Below are 25991 nucleotides of genomic sequence, written 5' to 3'. Positions count from 1 at the left end.
AGAGGGATGGAGGCATAGAGGGAGAGAGATATAGGGATGGAGAGAGTGAGAGGGACAGAGTGGGAAAGTGTCTAACGAGATGTGAGAGAGGGAGGGATGGAGACTTGGAGCAGAGAGAGAGAGGGAGGGGGAGAGTGTGAGAGAGGGATAGAATGTGAGAGAGGGGTAAGTGTGAGACAAGGGAAATATGTCAGAGAGAGTGCGAGAATGGGGGGTGAGTATCAATGAAGAAGAAAGTATGAGAGAGGCAGGAATTTGATGGAGGGAGTGTGAGAGATGGAGGGAGTGTGAGAGATGCAGGGAGTGTGAGAGAAAGAGGGTGAGAGAGAGAGAGTGTGATAGATGGTGGGAGTGTGAGAGAGGGAGAGTGCGAGGGAGGGAGGGAGTGTGAGAGATGGAGGGATGTGAAAGAGGGAGAGAGTGTGAGAGAGGGAGGGAGTGTGAGACATCAGGGAGTGTGAGAGAGGGAGAGAGTGTGAGAAAGGGAGAGGAGTGAGACAGGGAGAGTGCGGTAGACAGGGAGAGTATGTTAGACAGGGAGAGTGTGTTCGACAGGGAGAGATTGTGAGAGAGTGAGAAAGTCTGAGAGGGAGACAGAGTGGGAGTGAGGGAAACAGTGGGAGAGAGGGAGGGTGAGTGAGGTAGAGAATGTGTCAGAGGGAGAGAGTGTGAGAGAGGCGAGTGTGAGAGAGGGTTAGAGTGTGAGAGAGGGATGGAGTGTGAGAGAGGACAGAGCGTGAGAGAAGGAGAGCGTGTGAGAGAGGTAGGGAGTGTGTGAGAGGGTTAGAGTGTGAGAGAGGGAGGGGGTGTGAGATGGGGACAGATTGTGAGAGAGGGAGGGAGTGTGTGAGAGGGTTAGAGTGTGAGAGAGGGAGGGAGTGTGAGAGGGGGACAGAGGGGGAGAGAGTATGAGAGAAGGAGAGAGACTGTGAGAGGGTTAGAGTGTGAGAGAGGGGTGGTGTGTGAGAGGGGGACATGAGTGTGCGAGAGTGAGAGAGTGTGAGAGAGGAATAGAGTGTGAGAGGGAGGGAGTGTGTGAGAGGTTTAGAGTGTGAGAGAGGGAGGAAGTGTGAGAGGGGGACAGAGTGTGAGAGAGGGAGAGAGTGTGAGAGAGGGAGAAAGTGTGAGAGAGGGTTAGGGTTTGCGAGAGGGACAGAGTGTGAGAGAGGGCGAGAGTGTGAGAGAGGGAGAAAGTGTGAGAGAGGGAGGGTGAGAGAGGAAGGGTGAGAGAGTGAAAGAGTGTGAGAGAGTGAGACACTGTGAGAGAGGGAGGGATGTGAGAGTGGGAGAGAATGTGAGAGAGGGACACAGTGTGGGGTTGGGAGAGAGTGTGAGAGGGGGATAGTGTGAGAGTGTGAGAGAGTGAGGGTGAGTGAGGGAGAGAGTGCAAGGGAGAGATAGAGTGTGAGGGAGTGTTCTTGGAGATATGGGGAACTGGGAATCATGTGGGAAACACAATCCGGATTAATACATTTGCTGAGTAAACAAACTTGTTCCTAAATTATAAAATCAGGTCCTGGATAAAGTAAATCTCCTTCATGCAGTATTCCACCATTTACGTTGTGAATAACTGACAGAGTGTGACAGGTCAGTTATTGTGCAGAGCTGGAATAGAACTTGTCTTTCCCCAGTGAGAGGTCAGAAAGCAAACACGTGGCACAGCCGCTTTTAAAAATAATTGCAAAGCAACCTGAAAAAGATAGACCACCCTGTAATTATTAAATGTGCGTCTGCTTTTATTGGGAGCAACACAGATGTTTTCAATATTAAAAGCACAGACAGCGCCCAGGGTCAGACAGATTGGAACTTACAAAGAAGTTGATGCTGTGAAGTAAGCAGTGAGATACAGCGGACGCTGAGTTCACACATGGACACGGTGAATAGAAAGGATTGCAGTGAGAATACTCGCGGTGATGGGAACTTGGAGGGAACCTGCAGGTGTTGGTCCCATCATCTCACAGCCAGACCACATCCAACACCGATAAAGTGCATGAAGTCCCGAAGGAGGACATTCATTCCTGGGGCTCGTTTAACACACTGGGATTAAATCGCTGGCTTTTAAAGCAGACCAAGGCAGGCCAGCAGCACAGTTCGATTCCCGTACCAGTCTCCCAGAGCAGGAGACGGAATGTGGCGACTAGGGGCGTTTCCAGTAACTTAATTTGAAGCCTACTTGTGACAATACACGATGTTATTTTCATTTCATTCCGTTTGACCTCAGCGGCTCTGTAGATGAGCAGATCATTCAATCCGACTGCACCGCCCTTTCCCTGGAGACATACATTTGATTTCTGTCACTCCTACCATTCCCTGTGAAACCACTGTTGTATCTGCCGGCACCAGTGTCCCAGGCCGTGCAGACCAGATCAGAATCACTCGCTGTGTGAATCGTTCAGAAGCAGTTTTCCCTTCGGGATGATTGGATTGGCTGGAGCTGGGTTATTGGGAATAAAAGACGATGGTGTGAGATTCGTTCCACACATTTAAGATGATATAAGTTTTGGATAATCTGGATATAAATTAACTGTCTCCATGAACAATATAAATATCTGTTGGAAAGATGTAACTGAAATATGTGATCATGCAGCTACATTCATCAGCGAGTATTGCAGAGCCGGAACTGATAACAAATGGCAACATGGGGAGACTACACGGTCACTCACACCTCCTCCACCATTCAATTTAATCACTGCTCAGCTTCTGCCTCAATCTCATTTCCCGCTTGTTCGTCACATCCTTTCATTACCTCATTTTCTGTAAGAATAATGGAGGCAGACACCCAAAGCAAGATTTCAAACCGAGTTGGACATTTACGTCCATAAGACCATAAGACACAGGAGCTGAACTTGGTGACTAGGCCCAGCGAGCCTGCTCCGCCATTCAATCATGGCTGATATGTTTCTCATCCTCATTCTCCTACCGTCACACCTTCTCCTCATAACCCCTGATCTCCTTATTCACCAAGAACCTATCTATCTCTGTCTTAAAGACACTCAGTGATTTGGCCTCCACAGCCTTCTGTGGCAAAGAGTTCCACAGATTCACCACCCTCTGGCTGAATAAATTCCTCCTCATCACTATTTTAAAGCATCGTCCCTTTAGTCTGAGATGGTGTCCTCTGGTTCTAGTTTTTCCTACAAGTGGAAACATCCTCCCCACGCCCACTCTCTCCAGGACTCGCAGTATCCTGGAAGTTTCAATAAGATCCCCCCCTCATCCTTCTAAACTCTAACGAGTACAGTCCCATTGCCCTCAACCGCTCCTCATACGACAAACTCTTCATTCCAGGGATCGTTCTAGTGAACCTCCTCTGGACGCTTTCCAAGGGAAGCACATCCTTCTTCCGATACAGGGCCCAAAACTACTCACAATACTCCAAATGGGGCCTGACCAGAGCCTTATACAGCCTCAGAAATACATCCCTGCTCTTGCACTCTCGCCCTCTCGACATGAATGCTAACATTGCAATTGCCTTCCTAACTGCCGACTGAACCTGCACGTTAACCTTAAGAGAATCGTGAACACGGCCTCCCAAGTCCCTTTGTGCTTCTGATTTCCGAAGCATTTCCCCATTTCGAGAATAGTCAATTCCTCCATTCCTCCTTCTAAAGTGCATAACCTCACACTTTTCCACATTGTATTCCATCTGCCACTTCTTTGCACAATCTCCCAGCCTGAGTCCTTCTGCAACCCCTCTCCCCCCCTCCCCATTTCCTCAATACTACCTGTCCCTCGACAGATCATTGTATCATCGGCAAACTCGACAACAGTGCCTTCGATTCCTTCTTCCAGATCATTAATGTATATTGTGGAAAGTTGTGGTCCCAGCACAGACTCCTGAGGCACACGAATAGACAGCGGCTGCCATCCTGAAAAACACCCCTTTATCCCCACTCTCTGACTCTGCCAGTCAGCCAATTCTTTTTCCATCCCAGGATATTACCCTGAACACCATGAGCTCTTAATCAATTTAACAGTCTGTAACGCGGCACTATGTCAAAGGCCCTCTGGAAATCTAAATAAATCACGTCCACTGATTCTCCCTTGTCTAACTTCCGTGTTTATTCCTCAAAGAACTCTAACAGATGTGTCAGACATGACCTCCCCTTGACGAAGCCGTGCTGGCTCAGTCCTATTTTACAATGCACTTCCAAGTACTCCGCAATCTCATCCTTAATAATGGATCTAAAATCCTACCAATGACCAAAGTCAGGCTAACCGGCCTATAATTTCCCGCCTTCTGAATCCCTCCCTTCTTAAACAGTGGAGCAACTTTCCAGTCCTCTGGGACCTTTCTGCCTTCAGTGATTCCTGAAAGATTCCCGCCACTGCCTCCACAATCTCCTCAGCTATCTCTTTTAGAACCCTGGGATGTAGTCCATCCGTCCAGGTCATTCATCCACCTTCAGACATTTCAGTTTCCGCAGAACCTTCTCCTTAGTGATGGCCACGGCACTCCCCTCTGCCCCCTGGTTCTCATGGAGCTCTGGCATCCCACTGGTGTCTTCCACCGTGACGACTGATGCAAAGTAACTATAAAGTTCGCCTCCATTTCTTTGTTACCTATTATTACTTCTCCAATCGCATTTTACAGTGGTCCAATGTCGGTTTCTTGTCTCTCTCTTACCTTTTATATATTGAAAAGAACATCTTCTTATCGTCTTTTACATTACTAACTAGCTTGCACTCATATTTCAACTCCTCCTCCTTTATTGTTATTTTCAGTTGACTTCTGCTCGCGATGAAAGGCTTCCCAATTTTATGGCATCCCACTATTCCGCACCACATTGTTTGCTTTTTATTTGGCTGTACTGCTGTCCTTGACTTCCCTCGTGAGCCATGGACCCCTTGTCCTCCCCTTGGTATGTTTCCTCCTCCTTGGGATGAAATTCTGTTGTTCCTCCCGAATAACCCCCCAAAATTCCTGCCATTGCTGTTCCACTGTCTTCCCTGCTAGGCTCATTTTCCAATCACCTCTGGGCAGCTCCTCCCTCATGTCTTTGTAGTTACCCCTATTTAATTGTAATACTGTTACATCTGACTCCAGCTTCTCCCTCTCAAACTGCAGGGTAAATTCTATCATATTGTGGGCACTGGTGTCGAATGGTTCGTTCACCTTTAGTTCCCTAATCAAGTCTGCTTCATTACACATCACCAAATCCAGAATTGCCTGTTCCCTAGTCGGCTCTGTCACAAGCTGCTCAAAAAAACCATCTCTTAGACTTTCCACAAATTCCTTTTCTTGGTATCCACGTCCAACCTGATTTTTCCTGTCCACCTCCATATTGAAGTCCCCCATGATTACATGCCTTTTCTATCTCCTGATTTATTTTCTGCTCCACATCTTGGTTACTGCTCCGGGTCCTGCAAATAACTCCGATCAGAGTCTTTTTATCTTTTCAATTCCTCAACTCTGCCCACGGGGATTCTCTGCCTTCTGATCCTATATCGCTCCTTGCTATCGATTTAACTTCACTCCTTATTAACAATGCAACCACGCCCCCTTTGCCATCTGCCTGTCTTTTCGATAGAACACTTATCCTTGCATATTTTGATCCCACCCTGATCACCTTGCAGCCACGTCTCTGATTCCAACAACATCGTACCAGCCAATTTCAATGTGTGCAACATGCAAATTTACCTTGTTCTGAACTGCGCACATTTAGGTCCACCACCCTCAATCCTGCATTGAGCACCTCCCTTCTCACCCTCGGCACCTTTTCTGCTCTGCCTGAGGGTGATGTTGTTCAGGTATTTGTGTTCTCCATTTCCCCTTCAGTTATTACACCTGCTGAGCTACCGCTCTGGTTCCCACTCCCTTTCATATTAGTTTCAGTTCTCCCGGGTGACACGAACAAACCTCCCAGCGAGGATAGTGATGCCCCTCCAGGTTTGAAGCTTTGCGACCTTTTTCTCCAGATCCCACCTGTCCCGGAAGATAGCCCAATGGCCCAGAAATCTGAAATCCTCCCTCCTACACCACCAGTTTAGCCACGTGTTTAGCTGGACTATCCTCTTATTTCTAGCCTCACTGTCACGTGGCACAGGGAGTAATCCTGAGATTACAACCCTAGAGGTTCAGCTTTTTAGCTTACTGCCTTACTTCCTGAACTCCTTCCGCAGGACCTCATCACTCTTCCTTCCGATGGCGTTAGTTCCTATGTGAACTAAGACCTCTGGCTGTTCACCCTCCCCCTTCAGGACGCCCTGTGTTCGTTCAGCGACAACCTTGACCCTGGCACTTGGGAGGCAACATACCAACCTGGAGTCTTTTTCCTGTCCACAGAAGCGCCTATCTGTGCCCCTTACTGTAGAGTCCCTGTAACTGTCGCTTTCCTGCACTTTGCCCTCTCCTGTTGAGTAACAGAGCCAGTTGTGGTGCCACTGTTCTGGCTGCTGTTGCTTTCCCCTGATAGTGTACCCTCGCAAATGTATCCAACACAGTGTACCTATTAGAGAGGGGGACGGCTACAGGGGATTCCAGCGCTGACTGCCTGCCCTACTTCAGCAAGTAGCTGCCTGCACCTTCGGTGTGACCACGTCTCCAGAACCTCTATCATGATGATTTCCGCCACCTGCATGCAGCTAGGTGCATCCAATTGCATTTCCAACCGAACCACGAGATCTGTGTGGAACTGACTACACCTGCTGCAGACCTAGTCGACCGGAACACTGGAAGTGTCACGGTTCTCCCACATCTCACAGTTGGAGCACTGCACCCCACTGAGTGGCATTTATGCACTTGTTAAATCATTCAAAATAATCATTTAAATTGTTATCAGATTAAGTTACAATTAACTATATGGTCCTGATGCTGGATTTTTACTGTAAAATTAAATGTTAAATTCTAATCCCTGCTCTCAGGTTTAGTTACTCCTCTGCCCATTTAATGAATTAGTTGCTGCAGTTGTCATAACCTGAATTACATGACTAATACATGAATAGAATGGGAATACAGGGATATAGATCACGGAAGTGCAGAAGATTATAAGTAGATGGGCAGCATGTTCAGCACAGGCTTGAGGGCCGTAGGGCCAATATCCATGTTGTACTTTTATTTGTGCTTTGTTCTTTGTTCTATCTATTTGTATCAGGTATTGCTGAGTCAGGAGTCCAAAATCGCAATCAATAGTCTATGTTACAAGTGTTTGTCTTGAACAACGAACACGAGGTGATGGGACTGAAAGACAGGAGGAGATATTCCCACTCCTTCTGGGCCAGACAGCGGAAGAAAAGGCATCATGTGTTCAATTATTAATATAATAATAATCTTGATTAATCATAAGAATAATCTTTATTGTCACAAGTAGACTTACATTAACACTACAATCAAGTTACTGTGAAAAGCCCCCAGTCGCCACACTCCAACGCCTGTTCGAGTGAACAGAGGGATATTTCAGAATGTCCAACTTACCGAACAGCACGTCTTTCGGGACTTGTGGGAGGAAACCGCAGCACCCGGAGGAAACACACGCAGACACGGGGAGAACATGCAGACTCGGCACAGACAGAGACCCAAGCCTGGAATCGAACGTGGGACCCTGGTGCTGTGAAGCCACTGTGCTAACCATTATGCTTCTATGCTGGCCTTCAAATCTGCATCCTCAAGAATTGGTAGAGTGTCGGTACCACGGAGATAATCACAGTTTAGTTCATTGTGAGCTGAAATTTGCATGTTAAATTTATTGTGTTATTATTGTAAGATCAGGAATTACTGACTCTATTTTAAAGAACAAGCTTATTATGATTATTGTCTGAACAATATTTCTTTACGCCTGTGATTACTGGAATGATCAATCCTTCAATAATCACATTCAAATTAAATGTTTTTCTTTATTTACTGCGTTCAATGGACTGTAAACGAATATGATGCTTTCTGTCAATGTTGTGCAAACATGATGGTGTAATATGTGTCATCCTGCCTTCCGTCATTGGATTTCAGAGATCATACAATTTACAGTGCAGAAGGAGGCCATTCGGCCCATCGAGTCTGCATCGGCTCTTGGAAAGAGTACCCTACCCAAGCCCACACCTCCACCCTATCCCCATAACCCAGTAAGCCCATGAAACCTGAGGGCAATTTCGTGTGGCCAATCCACCGAACCTGCACATCTGTGGACTGTTGGAGACAATCAGAGCACCCGGAGGAAACCCACGCACACACGGAGAGAACGTGCAGACTCCGCACAGACAGTGACCAAAGCGGGAATCGAACCTGGGACCCTGGCGCAATGACGTCATAGTGGCACCACTATGCTACCGTGCTGCCCGATTTGCTCAGTTTTCTTTGGTGGAAACAGGCAGAGAGAATTCTCACACTATTCAGTCATGGCACAACTTACTTTGATTAATGGAATTAAATCCTGAGACATAATTGCTGGTATCATAGACATGGGAAATATTTCCCAATACATATTATTGTGGGAAGTTAAAATGGTTATTCAGACCGTTAGTGATCAATGGATTAATCAGTATCTTGGCATGATAATTCTCTTGGAAAATGATCATCGGTTTAATGTGCTGTACCCGGTTCTCCGTCCCGCCAGCCCCGTTATCCGGTGCTGTGCACCCACCGGGATTCTCCGGGCGGGATTCTCTACTCCCGCGCCGAACTGCACACGCCGTCGTTTACGTTGTCGAGGTTCACGACGGCGTGAAACGGCCCCTATCCCGACCAATTCAAGGCCCGATAATGGGCGAGGAGCGGGGATGTGTCAACTACACGCGCCAGGCCTTTTCGCCGAGTAAAGGCGGCGCTGCATACATGAAACGGCCGGCGCCGCATACCTGGCGTCACCCGCGCATGCGTGGTTGCCGTCCTCTCCGAGTCCGCCCAGCAAGTAGATGGCGGACAGATCTTGCGGGGCTGAGGAAGGCAGGAGGTCCTCCTTCAGAGAGGATGGCACGACGATTGGTGGGCACCGATCGCGGCCCACCCCACATTTGAGGTACCCCCCGGTGCAGGATCCCCCCCCCTCCCCCCCCCTCCCCGCAGGACCCCCCCCCCCCCACCCCCAGCGTTCCCGCGCTGTTCCCGACAGCAGCGACCAGGTGCGGATGGCGCCGGGGGGAGCCAGCAGTTTTGGGCTGGCCGCTCGGCCCATCCGGGCCAGAGAATAGCAAATAGCAGGGGTGCCGGAGAATCGCCATTATGAGTGTCTCGGGCGATTCTCCGGCCTACGGCCCGCGGAACTCGACGGGGCCGTTCCCGCCGCTTGGGAGAATCGGGGGAGGGCGTCGGACCAGCTTCGCGGGAATTTTGGCGGCCCCGGCGATTCTCCCAACCAGCGCGGGAGTGGAGAATCGCGCCCTCCATTCCTGCAGCTGGTCAATGAGGTTTCCCATTGTGACCACCCCACGCCAGCGAGAAACCCGCCGACATGGGTGCGCTGCCGGCGGAATTGGAGGATCCTGCCGAGGGAGAATCCCATTGATTGGGATTGTGAGCTGAACAAATGCATTTTTAATTGATGCTATTATTGTTGTGTGGTCAGGAATTACAGATTCTATTCCACTGAATAACAATCTCAATGTGATTATGGTCTGAACAGTAATTAGAAACCGCCTGTGATTATTGCAATGAACAATCCTTTGACAATCACAGTGAAAGATGCAATGAAATGTGTTTAGTCATTTGTTGTGTTTAATGGACTGAAAACTAATTTGGTATTTTCTATTTGCACAAATAATAATTGGTTGCGTAATGTTTGTTTTTAGCTACTCTTGTCCTGCACCTTGGGTATGGCTACCTCCCTGTGTCAGGCTATATTGTAAATAACGACATACTATCCAGCGATAACAGTAAATAATGATATAATGTCCAGGGCCACTGTCAATAACGATATCGTATCCAGGAAACGCTGTAAATAATGCTATTCTGCACAGGGACCACTGTAAACAATGACACACGGCCCAGGGACCACTGTATATAATGGAATACTGCCAAGAACCACGGTAAATAGTGATATACTGCCCAGGGACCAATGCAAATAATGACATACTGCAGGAACCACTGTAAATAATGATATACTATACAGGGACCATTGTAAATAATGATATACGATCCAGAGATCACTGTCAATCATGATATACTATCCAGGGACGTCAGTAAATAATGATATACTAGCCAGTGACCAGTGTAAATAATGATTTAACAGCTAGGGACTACTGTGAATAAAGACATTTTACACAGCGACCTCTGTAAATAATGATGTACTACCCAGGGACCACTGTAAATAATGATGTACTACCCAGGGACCACTGTGCATATTGATATACTACCAAGGGATCACTGAAAATAATGGCATACTACCCCGGGACCACTGTAAATAAAGATATACTACACAGTGACCACTATAAATAATGATATGCCAGACAGTAACTGATGTAAATAGTAATATTCTACCCACGCACCACTGAAGATAATGAAATACTACCCCGGGGCCAGTGTAAAGAATGATATACTGCCCAGGGAGCACTGTAATTAAAGATATACTATTCAGTAACCACTGTAAATAATAATATGCTATCCAGTGACCACTGTAAATAATGATATACAGCCCAGGGACCACTGTAATTAATAATAAACTACCCAGCGACCACTGTGAATAATTATATACTGCACAGGGCTCACTGTAAATAATGGTATACTCACCAAGGACCATTGTAAATAATTATAAACTGCGCAGGGACCACTGTAAATAATGATATACCACACAGTGTCAACGGTAAATAATGATTTACTATCCAGGGACCATTGTGAATATGCTATCCAGTGACCACTGTAAATAATGATATACAGCCCAGGGACCACTGTAATTAATAATAAACGACCCTGCGACCACTGTAATTAATGATTTACTATCCAGGGACCACTGTGAATAATTATATACTGCACAGGGCTCACTGTAAATAATGGTATACTCACCAAGGACCATTGCAAATAATTATAAACTGCGCAGGGACCACTGTAAATAATGATATACCACACCGTGTCAACGGTAAATAATGATTTACTATCCAGGGACCACTGTGAATAATGATCTACTAGCCAGGGACCAATGTAAATAACGAAATACTAACCAGTGACCACTGTAAGTATGATATACTACCCAGGGACCAGTGTTAATAATGATATACCACCCAGGGACCACTGTAAAAAATGATTTGCTATCCAGGGACCACTGCGAATAACGATATACTGCACAGGTCTCACTGTAAATAATGCTATTCTACCCAAGGTCCATTGTAAATAATTATATACTGCCCAGGCACCACTGTAAATAATGATGTACTAGCCACGGACCACTGCACATAATGAAATACTATCCAGTGACCACTGTAAATAATGATATACTACCCAGGGACCATTGTAAATAATAATATACTGCCCACGGACCACTGTAAATAATGACGTGCTAGCCAGGGACCAATGTAAATAATTATATACTGTCATGGGAGCACTGTAAATAATGATATACTGCCCAGGGATCAATGCAAATAATGATATTCTACCAAGGGGCCACTGTAAATAATGATATACTTCACTTTGGCCACTGCAAATAATGATATACAACTCAGGGACCACTGTAAATAATGAAATTCCAGCGTGGGACCTTGTAGAACACAGGGACAACTATGAACAATGACATACTACGCAGGGACCACTGTCAATAATGATATGCTGCGCAGGAACCACTATAAATAAAGACATACTGCTCAGGGGTGTCTGTAAACAATGGCATACTGCCATAGACCACTGTAAATAATGATATACACCCCAGTGATAACTGTAAATAATGATATCCTACCCAGGGGCCATTGTAAATAATGACAGACTGCCCAGGACAACTGCAAATATTGACATACTGCAAGGACAACTGTAAATAATGGCATACTGCCCACAGAACACTGTAAATAAAGATATTTGCAGCATTGCGCAGGTCAAGGAGACACAGCCTGAGTGAGTGAGACACAGACAGAGTGAGAATTTGGTAATTTGGTGCAGTGAGGTAATTCGGTGAAGAGAGGGAGAAAGTGCTTTTTCCTGACTGATTTGTTCGCTCTCTTTCTCCGGCCTAATTTTGGGAGCCGTGCGGAGGAGGAGAAGCAGTCTCTGTGATATTAAAAACCTCACCGTAACTTCGTTTTCCAGTTTTCTTTCTCCAAAAGTGACGTCAGAGGGAAGCTGTGTTCTGATTGGTTGATAGTAAATCTGCCCCAAATTTAAAAAAAAACACAGCTAAACTCGTAAACTTAAATTAAACTAATTAATTAATTAGTGATGGCTGGTCAGGTGATGTGCTTGAGCTGCTTGATGTGGAAGCTGGCAGATCCCATTGCGAGCTGCAGCGACCACATCTGCAGTAAGTGTTGGCTGCTCGAAGAGCTCCGCCTCAGAGTTGATGAGCTGGAGTCTGAGCTTCAAACACTGAGCCACATCCGGGGGGGAGACTTACCTGGACACTGTGGGCGCGATTCTGCACTCCCACACTGTAAATCATGATATACTTCCCAGCGACCACTGTAAATAATGATATACTGCTTTGGGACCACAGTAAATAATGATGTCCTTCCCAGGGACCACTGTAAATAATGATATACTACCCAGGGACCACGTTAAATAATGATATCGAGCGTAGGGACCATTGCAAACAATGATATACTACCCATGGACCACTGTAAATAATTATATACTACCAAGGAACCACTGTAAATAATGATATACTATCCAGGGACAAGTGTAAATAACGATACACTAGCCAGTGACCACTGGAAATAATAATATACAAGCCAGGATCTACTGTAAATAATGACATACTACTTAGTGACCTCTGTAAATAATGATGTACTCCCCAGGGACCACTGTGAATAATGATACGCTGCCCAGGAAGCACTATATATAATGATATACTACACAGTGACCACTATAAATAATGATATAATACACAGTGAATACTGTAAATAATAATATTCTACCCAGTGACCACTGTAAATAACGACATACTACCCAGGGGCCACAGTAAATAATGATAAAATATTCCAGGACCACTGTAAATAATAATACATTACAGGGGGAGCACTGCAACAAATGACGTACTACACAGAGACCACTGTAATTAATGTTAAACTAACCGGGACAACTGTAAATAATGATCTACTACTCAGGGACCACTGTAAATAATTATATACTACCCAAGGAGCACTGTAATTAATGATATACTATTCAGGGACCGCTGTAAATAATAATATGCTATCCAGTGACCACTGTAAATAATGATATACTGCCCCGAGACCACGGAAATGAAAAACAACACAGCGACCACTGTAAATAATGATATATTGCAGAGGGACCACTGAAAATAATGAAATTCCAAACTGGTACTTTTGTAAACAATGATGCTCTACACAGGGGTCACTGTAAATAAAGACATACTACCCAGGGACTACGGTAAATAATGATATTCTGCCCAGGGACCACTGTAAATTAAAAAAATAAAATACATTTCGAGTACCCAATTGAAATTATTCAAATAAGGGGCAACTTAGCATGGCCAATCCACCTAGACTGCACACCTTTGGGTTGTGGGGATGAAACCCATGCAAACTAGGAGAGAATGTGCAAAGTCCACACGGACAGTGACCCAGAGCCGAGTTCGACCCTTGGACCTCGGCGCCGTGAGGCAGCAGGGCTAACTCACTGCGCCACCGTGCTGCACCGGGGCAACTGTTTTTCATGATATACTACAAAGGGACCAGGTTAAATAATTATATCGAACTCAGGGACCACTGCAAACAATGATATACTACCAAGGGTCCACTGTAAATAATGATAACCTACCCAGGGACAACTGTAAATAATGACATAATAGCCAGTGAGCCCTGTAAATAATGATATACCAGCCAGGGACTACTGTAAATAATGACATACTACACAGTGGCAACTCTAAGTAATGATATTCTACCCAGGGGCCACAGTAAATAATGATAAAATATTCCAGGACCACTGTAAATAATAATACATTACAGAGGGAGCACTGCAACAAATGACGTACTACACAGAGGCCACTGTAAATAATGTTAAACTAACCGGGACAACTGTAAATAATGATCTACTACTCAGGGACCACTGTAAATAATGATATCAACAAAGAACAAAGAACAAAGAAATGTACAGCACAGGAACAGGCCCTTCGGCCCTCCAAGCCCGTGCCGACCATACTGCCCGACTAAGCTACAATCTTCTACCCTTCCTGGGTCCGTATCCTTCTATTCCCATCCTATTCATATATTTGTCAAGATGCCCCTTAAATGTTCCTATCGTCCCTGCTTCCACTACCTCCTCCGGTAGTGAGTTCCAGGCACCCACTACCCTCTGCGTAAAAAACTTGCCTCGTACATCTACTCTAAACTTTGCCCCTCTCACCTTAAACCTATGCCCCCCTAGTAATTGACCCCTCTACCCTGGGGAAAAGCCTCTGACTATCCACTCTGTCTATGCCCCTCATAATTTTGTATACCTCTATCAGGTCGCCCCTCAACCTCCTTCGTTCCAGTGAGAACAAACCGAGTTTATTCAATCGCTCCTCATAGCTTATGCCCTCCATACCAGGCAACATTCTGGTAAATATCTTCTGCACCCTCTCTAAAGCCTCCACATCCTTCTGGTAGTGTGGCGACCAGAATTGAACACTATACTCCAAGTGTGGCCTAACTAAGGTTCTATACAGCTGCAACATGACTTGCCAATTCTTATACTCAATGCCCCGGCCAATGAAGGCAAGCATGCCGTATGCCTTCTTGACTACCTTCTCCACCTGTGTAGCCCCTTTCAGTGATCTGTGGACCTGTACTCCTAGATCTCTTTGACTTTCAATACTCTTGAGGGTTCTACCATTCACTGTATATTCCCTACCTGCATTAGCCCTTCCAAAATGCATTACCTCACATTTGTCCAGGTTAAACTCCATCTGCCATCTCTCCGCCCAAGTCTCCAGACAATCTAAATCCTGCTGTATCCTCAGACAGTCCTCATCGCTATCCGCAATTCCACCAACCTTTGTGTCGTCTGCAAACTTACTAATCATCTGCAAACTTACTAATATCCTTCCCAGGGACCACTGTAAGTAATTATATTCCACCCAGGGACCACTGTAAATAATGATTTCCTGCCCAGGGACCACTGTAAGTAATGATATTCTCCCCAGGACCACTGTAACTAATGATATACTATCCAGGGACCACTGCAAATAATGACACAGTATCCAGTGACCTCTGTAAATGATGATAAATACCCAAGGGCACTGTAGATCATAATTTAACCAGGAACAAGTGGAAATAATGATATGCTACCCAGTGACCACGGTAAATAATGATATACAAGCCAGGGACAACTGTAAATAATGACATACTATTCAGTGACCTCTGTAAATAAAGATGTACAACCCAGGGTCCACTGTAAATAATGATCTACTGCTCAGGTACCACTGTATATAATGATATACACACAGGGACAACTGGAAATAATGATATACTACCCAGGGACCACTGTAAATAATGATATACTTCCCAGGGACCACTCGAAATAATTATATACACCCAGGGACCAGTGTATAATTATATACACCCAGGGACCAGTGTAAACAATGACACACTATCCAGTGACCTCTGTAAATGATGATAAATACCCAAGGACACTGTAAATCATGATAATACTGCCCAGGGACGAGTGTAAATAATGATAATCTACCCAGGGACAACTGTAAATAATGATATTCTACCCAGATGACCACTTTAAATAATGATATACTACCTTAGGACCACAGTAAAAAATGATATACTGCCCAGGGACCACTGTAAATAATGATATACTACCCAGGGACCACGTTTAATAATTATTTCGAACCTAGGGACCATTGCAAATAACGATATACTACCCAGGGACCACTGTAAATAATGATATAATACCAAGGGACCACTGTAAATAATGATATACTAACCATGGACAAGTGGAAATAATGATATACTAGCCAGTAACTACGGTAAATAATGATATACAAGCCAGGGAATACTGTAAATAATGACATACTACTCAGTGACCTCTGTAAATAAAGATGTACTACACAGGGACCACTGTAAATGATGATATACTACCCAGGGACCACTTTAAATCATGATATCGAACCCAGGAACCACTGTAAACAATGATATACTACTCAGCGACCATGGTAAATAATGGTATACTAACAAGGGGCCACTGTAAATAATGAGATCTAACCCAGGGACAAGTGTAAAGAATGATAAACTGTCCAGGGACCACTGTAAGTAATGAAAATCCACCCTGGACCGTTGTAAATAATGATGTACTATACATCGACCATTGTAAATAATGATGTGCTATACAGGGACAACTGAAAACAATGACATACTATCCAGGGATCACTGTCAATAATGATATACTACACACTGACCACCAAAATAATGACATACTACCCAGAGACCACTGTAAATAATGGCACACTGCCAAGTATCATTGTAAATAATGATATGCTACCCAGGGCCCATTGTAAATAAAGACATTCTGCCCCGGAGGACTGTAAGTAATGACATACTGCAGGGACCACTGTAAATAATGGCATAATGCCCACGGAACACTGTAAATTACGACATACTACCCAGGAACCACTGTGAATAATGATATACTGTCCAGGGACTACTGTAAATAATGATATACTACCCAGATGACGACTGTAAATAATGATACACTAACTTAGGACCACAGTAAATAATGATGTACTGCCCAGGGACCACTGTAAATAATGATAGACTACCCAGGGATCACGTTTAATAATGATGTCGAACCTAGGGACCATTGCAAACAATGATTTACTACCCAGGGACCACTGTAAATAATGATATAATACCAAGGGACCACTGTAAATAATGATATACTAACCAGTGACAAGTGGAAATAATGATATACTAGCGAGTGACCACGGTAAATAATGATATACAAACCAGGGACTCCTGTAAATAATGACATACTACTCAGTGACCTCTGTAAATAAAAATGTACAACCCAGGGACCACTGTTAATAATGGTATACTACACAGGAACCACTGTAAATAATGACATCCTACACAGTGACCAATATAAATAATGATATACTACACAGTCAATACTGTAAATAATAATATTCGACCAAGAGACCAATGTTAATGATAATAAACTACCCAGGGACCACTGTAAATAATGATATACGACACAGTGACCTTTTCAAATAATGATATACTATATTGTGACCACTGTAAATAATGATATGCTATCCAGTGAACAATGTAACTAATGTTATACTACCAAGGGACCACTTCAAATAATGATATACTACCCAGGGACAAGTGTAAATAATAATATACTCGCCAGTGATTGCTGTAAATAATGATATACCAGCCAGGGAATACTGTAATAATTACGTACTACACAGTGACCTCTGTAAATAATGATGTAATACCCAGGGACCACTGTTAACAATGATACACTAACACGGGATCACTGTAAATAATGATATGCTACCCAGGGCCCATTGTAAATAATGACATTCTGCCCCGGAGGACTGTAAGTAATGCCATACTGCAGGGACCACTGTAAATAATGGCATAATGCCCACGGAACACTGTAAATTACGACATACTACCCAGGAACCACTGTGAATAATGATATACTGTCCAGGGACTACTGTAAATAATGATATACTACCCAGATGACGACTGTAAATAATAATACACTAACTTAGGACAACAGTAAATAATGATGTACTGCCCAGGGACCACTGTAAATAATGATAGACTACCCAGGGATCACGTTTAATAATGATGTCGAACCTAGGGACCATTGCAAACAATGATTTACTACCCAGGGACCACTGTAAATAATGATATAATACCAAGGGACCACTGTAAATAATGATATACTAACCAGTGACAAGTGGAAATAATGATATACTAGCGAGTGACCACGCTAAATAATGATATACAAACCAGGGACTCCTGTAAATAATGACATACTACTCAGTGACCTCTGTAAGTAAAAATGTACAACCCAGGGACCACTGTTAATAATGGTATACTACACAGGAACCACTGTAAATAATGACATCCTACACAGTGACCAATATAAATAATGATATACTACACAGTCAATACTGTAAATAATAATATTCGACCAAGAGACCACTGTTAATGATAATAAACTACCCAGGGACCACTGTAAATAATGATACACGACACAGTGACCTTTTCAAATAATGATATACTATATTGTGACCACTGTAAATAATGATATGCTATCCAGTGAACAATGTAACTAATGTTATACTACCAAGGGACCACTTCAAATAATGATATACTACCCAGGGACAAGTGTAAATAATAATATACTAGCCAGTGATTGCTGTAAATAATGATATACCAGCCAGGGAATACTGTAATAATTACGTACTACACAGTGACCTCTGTAAATAATGATGTAATACCCAGGGACCACTGTTAATAATGATACACTACCACGGGATCACTGTAAATAATGACATACTACCCAGGGACCACTGTATATAAAGATATACTACCCACGAACCATTGTAAATAATGATATACTGTCCAGGGACCACTGTAAAAAATGAAATTCCACCCTGGACCGTTGTAAATAATGACGCACTCCACATCGACCACTAAATAATGATGTATTATACAGGGCCAACTGTAAACAATGTTGTACTATCCAGGGATCACGGTCAATAATGATATACTACTCAGTGACCACTGTAAATAATGATATCCTGCCCAGGGACCACTGTAAGTAATGATATTCTACCCAGGGAACACTGTAAATTATGATATACTACCCGGGACCACTGTAACTCTTGATATACTATCCAAGGACCACTGCAAATAATGACACAGTATCCAGTGACCTCTGTAAATGATGATAAATATCCAAGGACACTGTAGATCATGATATACTGCCCTCGGGCCACTGTAACTAATGATGTACTGTGTATATCCTGCCCAGGGACCACTGTAAGTAATGATATACCATCTAGGGAACCACTGTAAATAGTGATATACTGCACAGGGGCCATTGCAAATTATGATATACTATCCAGTGACCACTGTAAATAATGATATGCTACCAAGGGACCATTGTAAATAATGATATACTACCCAGCGACAACTGTAAATAATGCATACTACACAGTGACCTCCTTAAATAATGAGGTGCTACGCAGGGACCACTGTGAATAATTAGATACTACCAAGGGATCATTGTAAATAGTGACATACTACCCATGGACCACTGTAAGTAATGATATACTACACAGTGACCACTATAAATAATGATATTTTACACAGTGACTACTGCAAATAATAATATTCTACACAGGGGACACTGTGAATGATGATGTACTATTCAGGGACCACTGTAAATAATGATATACTACCCAGAGACCACTGTGAATAATGATGTAATTCCCAGGAACCACTGTAAATAATGTTATACTACTCAGTGACCACGATAAATAATGATATACTACACAGTGAATACTGTAAATAATGATATGCTATCCAGTGATCACTGCAAATAATGATATACTGCCCAGGGGGCCACTGTAAGTAATGAAAAAGAACACAGCGAACACTGTAAATAATGATATATTGCAGAGGGACCACTGTAAATAATTAAATTCAAACCTGGCACCGTTGTAAACAATGATGTACTACACAGGGACATCTGTAAATAAAGATATACCACCCAGGGACCACGGTAAATAATAATATTCTGCCCAGGGACCACTGTAATTTTAAAAAATAATAATACATTTAGAGTACCCAATTGAAATTTTCCAATTAAGAATCAATTTCGTGTGGCCAAACCAGCTAGATTTCACATCTTTAGGTTGTGGGGATGACACCAATGCAAACTCCACACGGACAGTGACCTAGAGCCGGGATCGAACCTTGGAACTCGTCGCCGTGAGGCAGCAGGGCTAACCCACTGCGCCAACATGCTGCCCTGGAACCGTTGTAAATAATGATATACTACCCAGGGACCACGTTAAATAATGATATCGAACCCAGAGACCTCTGCAAACAATGACATACTACCCAGGGACCATGGTAAATAATGATATACTGCCAAGGGAGCACTTTACATAATGATAGACGACCCAGGGACAAATGTAAATAATGATATACTAGCCAATGACCACTGTAAATAACGATATACCAAACAGGGACTACTGTAAATAATGACATACTACACAGTGACCTCTGTAAATAATGATGTTCTACCCAGGGACCACTATGAATAATGATATACTATCAAAGGACCACTGTAAAAAATGACATACTACCCAGGGACCACTGTAAATAAAGATATACTACCCACGAACGACTGTAAATAATGATATACTGTACATCGAAAACTGGACCACTGCAAATCATGATGAAATATCCCACGACCACTATAAATAATAATATACTACAGAGAGTCCACGGCAACTAATGATGTACTACACAGGGACCACTGTAAATAATATTAAACTACCCAGGACCACTGTAAATAATGATCTACTACCCAGGGACCACTGTAAATAATGATATACTGCCCAAAGACCACTGTAAATAATGATATACTATCCAGTGACCTCTGTGCATAATGATTGACTACCCAGGGACCAGTGTAAATAATGATATACTACCCAGGGACCACGTTAATTAATGATATCGAACATAGGGACCATTGCAAACAATGATATACGACCCAGGGACCACTGTAAGTAACGATATAATACCAAGGGACCACTGTAAATAATGTAATAATACCCAGGGACAAGTGTAAATAATGATATACTAACCAGTGACTACGGTAAACAATGATATACAAGTTAAGGACTACTGTAAATAATGAGATACTACGCAGAGACCTCAGTAAATAATGATGTACTACCCAGGGACCACTGTGAATAATTATATACTACGCAGGAATCACTGTAAATAATGATATACTACACAGTGACCACAATAAATAATGACATACAATTCAGTGACAACTGTAAATAATAATATACTATCCAGTGACCAACGTAAATAATGATATACTGCCCCGGGACCACTGTAATTAATGACAAACAACCCAGCGACCATTGTAAATAATGATATACTACCCAGGGACCACGTGAAAGAATGTTATCGTACCCAGGGACCACTGTAAACACAGATATACAACCCACGAACCGCTGTAAATAATGGTATACTGTCCAGGGACCACTGTAAATAATGAAACTCCGCCCTGGACCGTTGCTAATAATGACGTACTACACATGGACCACTGGAAATAATGATGTATTATACAGGGACCACAATAAACAATGTTATACTGTCCAGGGATCACAGTCAATAATGATATACTACTCAGTGGCCAGTTCAATAATGAAATCCTACATAGTGGCCACTGTAAATACTGATATACTACCAAGGGACCACTGTAAATAATGATAACCTGCCCAGAGACAACTGTAAATAACAATATACTAGCCATGGACCACTGCAAATAATGATGTAACAGCCAGGGGCTACAGTAAATAACAACATACTATTGTGTGACCTCTGTAAATAATGATATACTGCATAGGGAGCACTGTAAATAATTATATACTACCCAAGGACCACTGTAAATAATGATGTAGTACACAAGGAGCACTGCAAAAAGTGATATCTTGCCCAGGGACCACCGTAAGTAATCACATACTGCCCAGGCCCCACTGTAAATAATGATATATAATCCAGGGACCACTGTAAATAACGATATCCCACCCAGGGACAGCTGTAAATAATAATATATCGCAAAGGGACCACTGTAAGTAATGATATACTACTCACGGGGAAATAAATAATGATAAATCCCAGGACCATTGTAAATAATAATATACTACAGAGGGACCACGGCAACTAATGACGTACTACCCAGGACCACTTTAAATAATGATCTACTACCCATGTAAGTAATGATATCCTGCCCAGGGACCACTTTAGGTAATGAAATTCTACCAAGGGAACACTGTAAATAATGAGATACTACCCAGGAACCACGTTAAATAATGAAATCGAACACAGGACCACTATAAACAATGATATGCTACCCAGGGACCACTGTAAATAATGATATACTGCACAGGGCCCACTGTAAATAACGATATACTACCCAGGGATCACTGTAAATAAAGATATACTACCAGGAATCACTGGAATTAATGATATACCACCTAGGGACCACTGTAAATAGTGATATACTACACAGGGGCCATTGCAAATAATAATATACTATCCAGTGACCACTGTAAATAATGATATACTACCAAGGGACCATTGTAAATAATGATATGCTACCCAGGGACTACTGTAAATAATGACATACTACACAGTGACCTCTGTAAATAATGATGCAGTACCCAGGGACCAAATGAAAAAGTGAGACATTGCCCAGGTTCCACTGTATATAATGATATACTGCCCAGGACCCACTGAAATAATGATATGCTACCCAGGGGCCACTGCAAATAATGATTAAATATCCCACGACTACTGTAAATAATAATATACTACAGATAGTCCACGGCAACTAATGATGTACTACACAGGGACCACTGTAAATAATGTTAAACTACCCAGGACCACTGTAAATAATGATCTGCTACACAGAGACCACTGTAAATAATGATATACTGCCCAGGGACCACTGTAGATAATGATATATTATCCAGTGACCTCTGTGCATAATGATTGACTACCCTGGGACCACTGTAAATAATGAGAAACTGCCCAGGAACCACTATAAATAATGAAATCGAAACCAGGACCACTATAAACAATGATATACTGCCATGGGACCACTGTAAATAACGATATACTACCCAGGGACAACTGTAAATAATGATATACTCTCCAGGCACTACTGTAAATAATGATATACCACGTAGGGACAACTGGAAATAATGATATACTAGCCAGGGATCACAGTAAATGAAGATATACGACCCAGGGACAACTGTAATTAATGATATACCACATAGGGACCACTGCAAATAGAGATGACTACCCAGGGACCATTGCAAATAACGTTATACTATCTAGTGGCCAATGTAAATAATGATATACTGAACCAGGGGCCAATGTAAATAATGAGATACTACACAGGGAGCACTGTAAATAAAGGTATACTACCTAGGGACTTCTGTAAATGAGGAAATACCACTATGCGTGCGTTGTAAATAATGATGTACTACACAGAGACCACTGGAAATAATGATAAAGTATCCCAGGACCACAGTAAATGATAATATACTACAGAGGGACCGCTGCAACTAATGACTTACTACCCAGGGACCACTGCACATAATGATATAGAATTTACAGTGCGGAAGGAGGCCATTCGGCCCATCGAGTCTGCACCGGCTCTTGGAAAGAGCACCCCACCCAAGGTTGATCACCTCCACCCTATCCCCATAACCCAGTAACCCCACCCAACATTAAGGGCAATTTTGGACACTAAGTGCAATTTATCATGCCCAATCCACATAATCTGCACATCTTTGGACTGTGGGACGAAACCGGAGCACCCGGATGAAACCCACGCACACACGGGGAGGATGTGCAGACTCCGCACAGACAGTGACCCAAGCCGGAATCGAACCTGGGACCCTGGAGCTGTGAAGCAATTGTGCTATTCACAATGCTATCGTGCTGCACTCAAATATACTGCCCAGGGATCACTGTAAATAATGACATACTACCCATGGACCACTATAAGTAATGACATACTGCCCAGGGACCACGATAAATAATGACATCGAATCCAGGGCCACTGTAAACAATGATATACTACCCAGGGACCACTGTAAATAATGATATACTGCACAGGGCCCACTGTAAATAATTATATACTAGCCAGGGGCCACTGTGAATTATGATACATTGCCCAGGGACCGCTGTAAATAGTGATATACTACCTGGGGGGCACTGTAAATAATGATATGCTATCCAGAAAAAACTGTAAATAATGACATACCACGTAGGAACCACTGGAAATAATGATATACTATCCAGGGATCACTGTAAATAAAGATGTACTACCCAGTGACCACTGTAAATAATGATATACTACCAAGGGACCACTGTACATAATGATATACTAGCCAGTGACCACTGTAAATAATGATATACCAGCCAGGGACCACTGTAAATAATGATATGCTACAGAGTTGTGATATGGTACGAATTAAGTAATGGCATGATGGGAAAACTGGTCAATGGGAAGACTGGTAAAAATGTTTGATACAATGTAAGAAATGCTGAACTACTCATTCCAGCACATCAGGCCCATGTAAAGAAAGCTCACAGTTCACCAGACCCCTGTAGGAAAAGCTGCCCTAGCCACTTCAGTCTGTAAGACTGATAAGGCCAACTTGAATGCATAACTTGAAATCTGAAAAGATCAGCGAAGGTCGAGCCATCCCAAAACACCGGACCTCGGCAACTCCTGATAAAACTAACTCGTCATAACCCAGAGCAGTAGGAATTAAACAAGATAAGTTCAGGAAGAAATAATTATATTCCGATCTTTCAAAGTTCCCGCCAAGGACAAGATAATGGTCTGAGTGATGTGACCAAAAAAGGTCTGTTCTATGCTTCCGTTTGTATTTCCGATCATATTCCTGACTATTCTGTTGTCACGCAATCTTGATGATGATAATGTATAAATATTGTGCTAATTCTCTGCGAAAGCGCAGAACTTGCGAAAGACTCAGCAGTTGTGTTGACTGCTCTGTGACTTCAAGTTTCAGCAGCACTGCATGTAGTCTTTTCGAAAATAAAGCTTTTTATTCTGTCAGAACGATTGTGTTGAATCTTTCTATTACAGAAGCGGGAAAATATTGACTTCAGCATTTGGCGCAAGCGAGCAGTTACCAATATCCTGAGTGAATTCCGTGGGGGACTGAAGAAGTGATCGAGCCAGACCCGGAGGAAAGAGACGGACGCTGGCACAATGTAAGATTAACCCTGTTCCCTCTCTCTCTCTCGGGTTGGTGGTTCAACCCCTCATCCCTGACGGAAATAACTAAACAGGTGACGGTGCTAGAATCTAAATTGTACTGTTAGAAGAGTACTTCGGGGTCAGGGACCCAAATTGTGGTTCGCCTCAGGTCAGGAACCTCTTGTTATACAGGCTTATGTTTGGGTCAGGGACCCTGCAATTTGACTTGGTACCAGGGATTTTTTTTGATCATTTTTTGTTGTCAGGGGCACATTTTACTGACATTATGGGACAGCGTTTAGACAAAACCGGGGGCAATTCCCCTCTATTTTTTATGTGTTCCGAAAACCCTTCTCAAGAATGTAATTTCCGGAGATTTTCTGCAGCACTGAACAATAAATTGGGTAACGATACTTGACCACTAGGGGGCACTTGGAACTACGATAATTGCATTTCGGCTGAGAAAATCATTTGGCAGAAAAACGCCGGCTTCAAATGGAAATCTTTAATTTCAGAGTGGAAAAAATAGCCCATCAGATTAAATAGAAAGGAGGATCCTCCCAGTTGCTCTGGCATGCCGATGTTTCCCTATTCAGGAGATACGGAAGAGGAGGAGGATTTGACCCTGGACCCCGGCCCTCATCCTGCACTCCCCGATCCTACAATTCCACTGTCCCAAGTACAGCCTACACCTTATGGTCCCACAGCCAATGAAACTCCTGCTAATGCATCCCCCGTAGCAACACGCACTCGGTCACATACGCAAGCCGTGAATATGGCACAACCCTTCACCTCTGTTAATCAGGCTGTTCTTGATTTATCACTCCAACTTAAGGTGGAGGAAACTTTTCCACCAGCACCTCCTCCCGCAAATTATCCCATTAGGAGTGTTATTAACCCCCAC

This window comes from Scyliorhinus torazame, chromosome 20 (assembly GCF_047496885.1).
Source record: "Scyliorhinus torazame isolate Kashiwa2021f chromosome 20, sScyTor2.1, whole genome shotgun sequence".
In the NCBI taxonomy this organism is placed as follows: Eukaryota; Metazoa; Chordata; class Chondrichthyes; order Carcharhiniformes; family Scyliorhinidae; genus Scyliorhinus; species Scyliorhinus torazame.
This window is presented reverse-complemented; position numbering follows the sequence as displayed.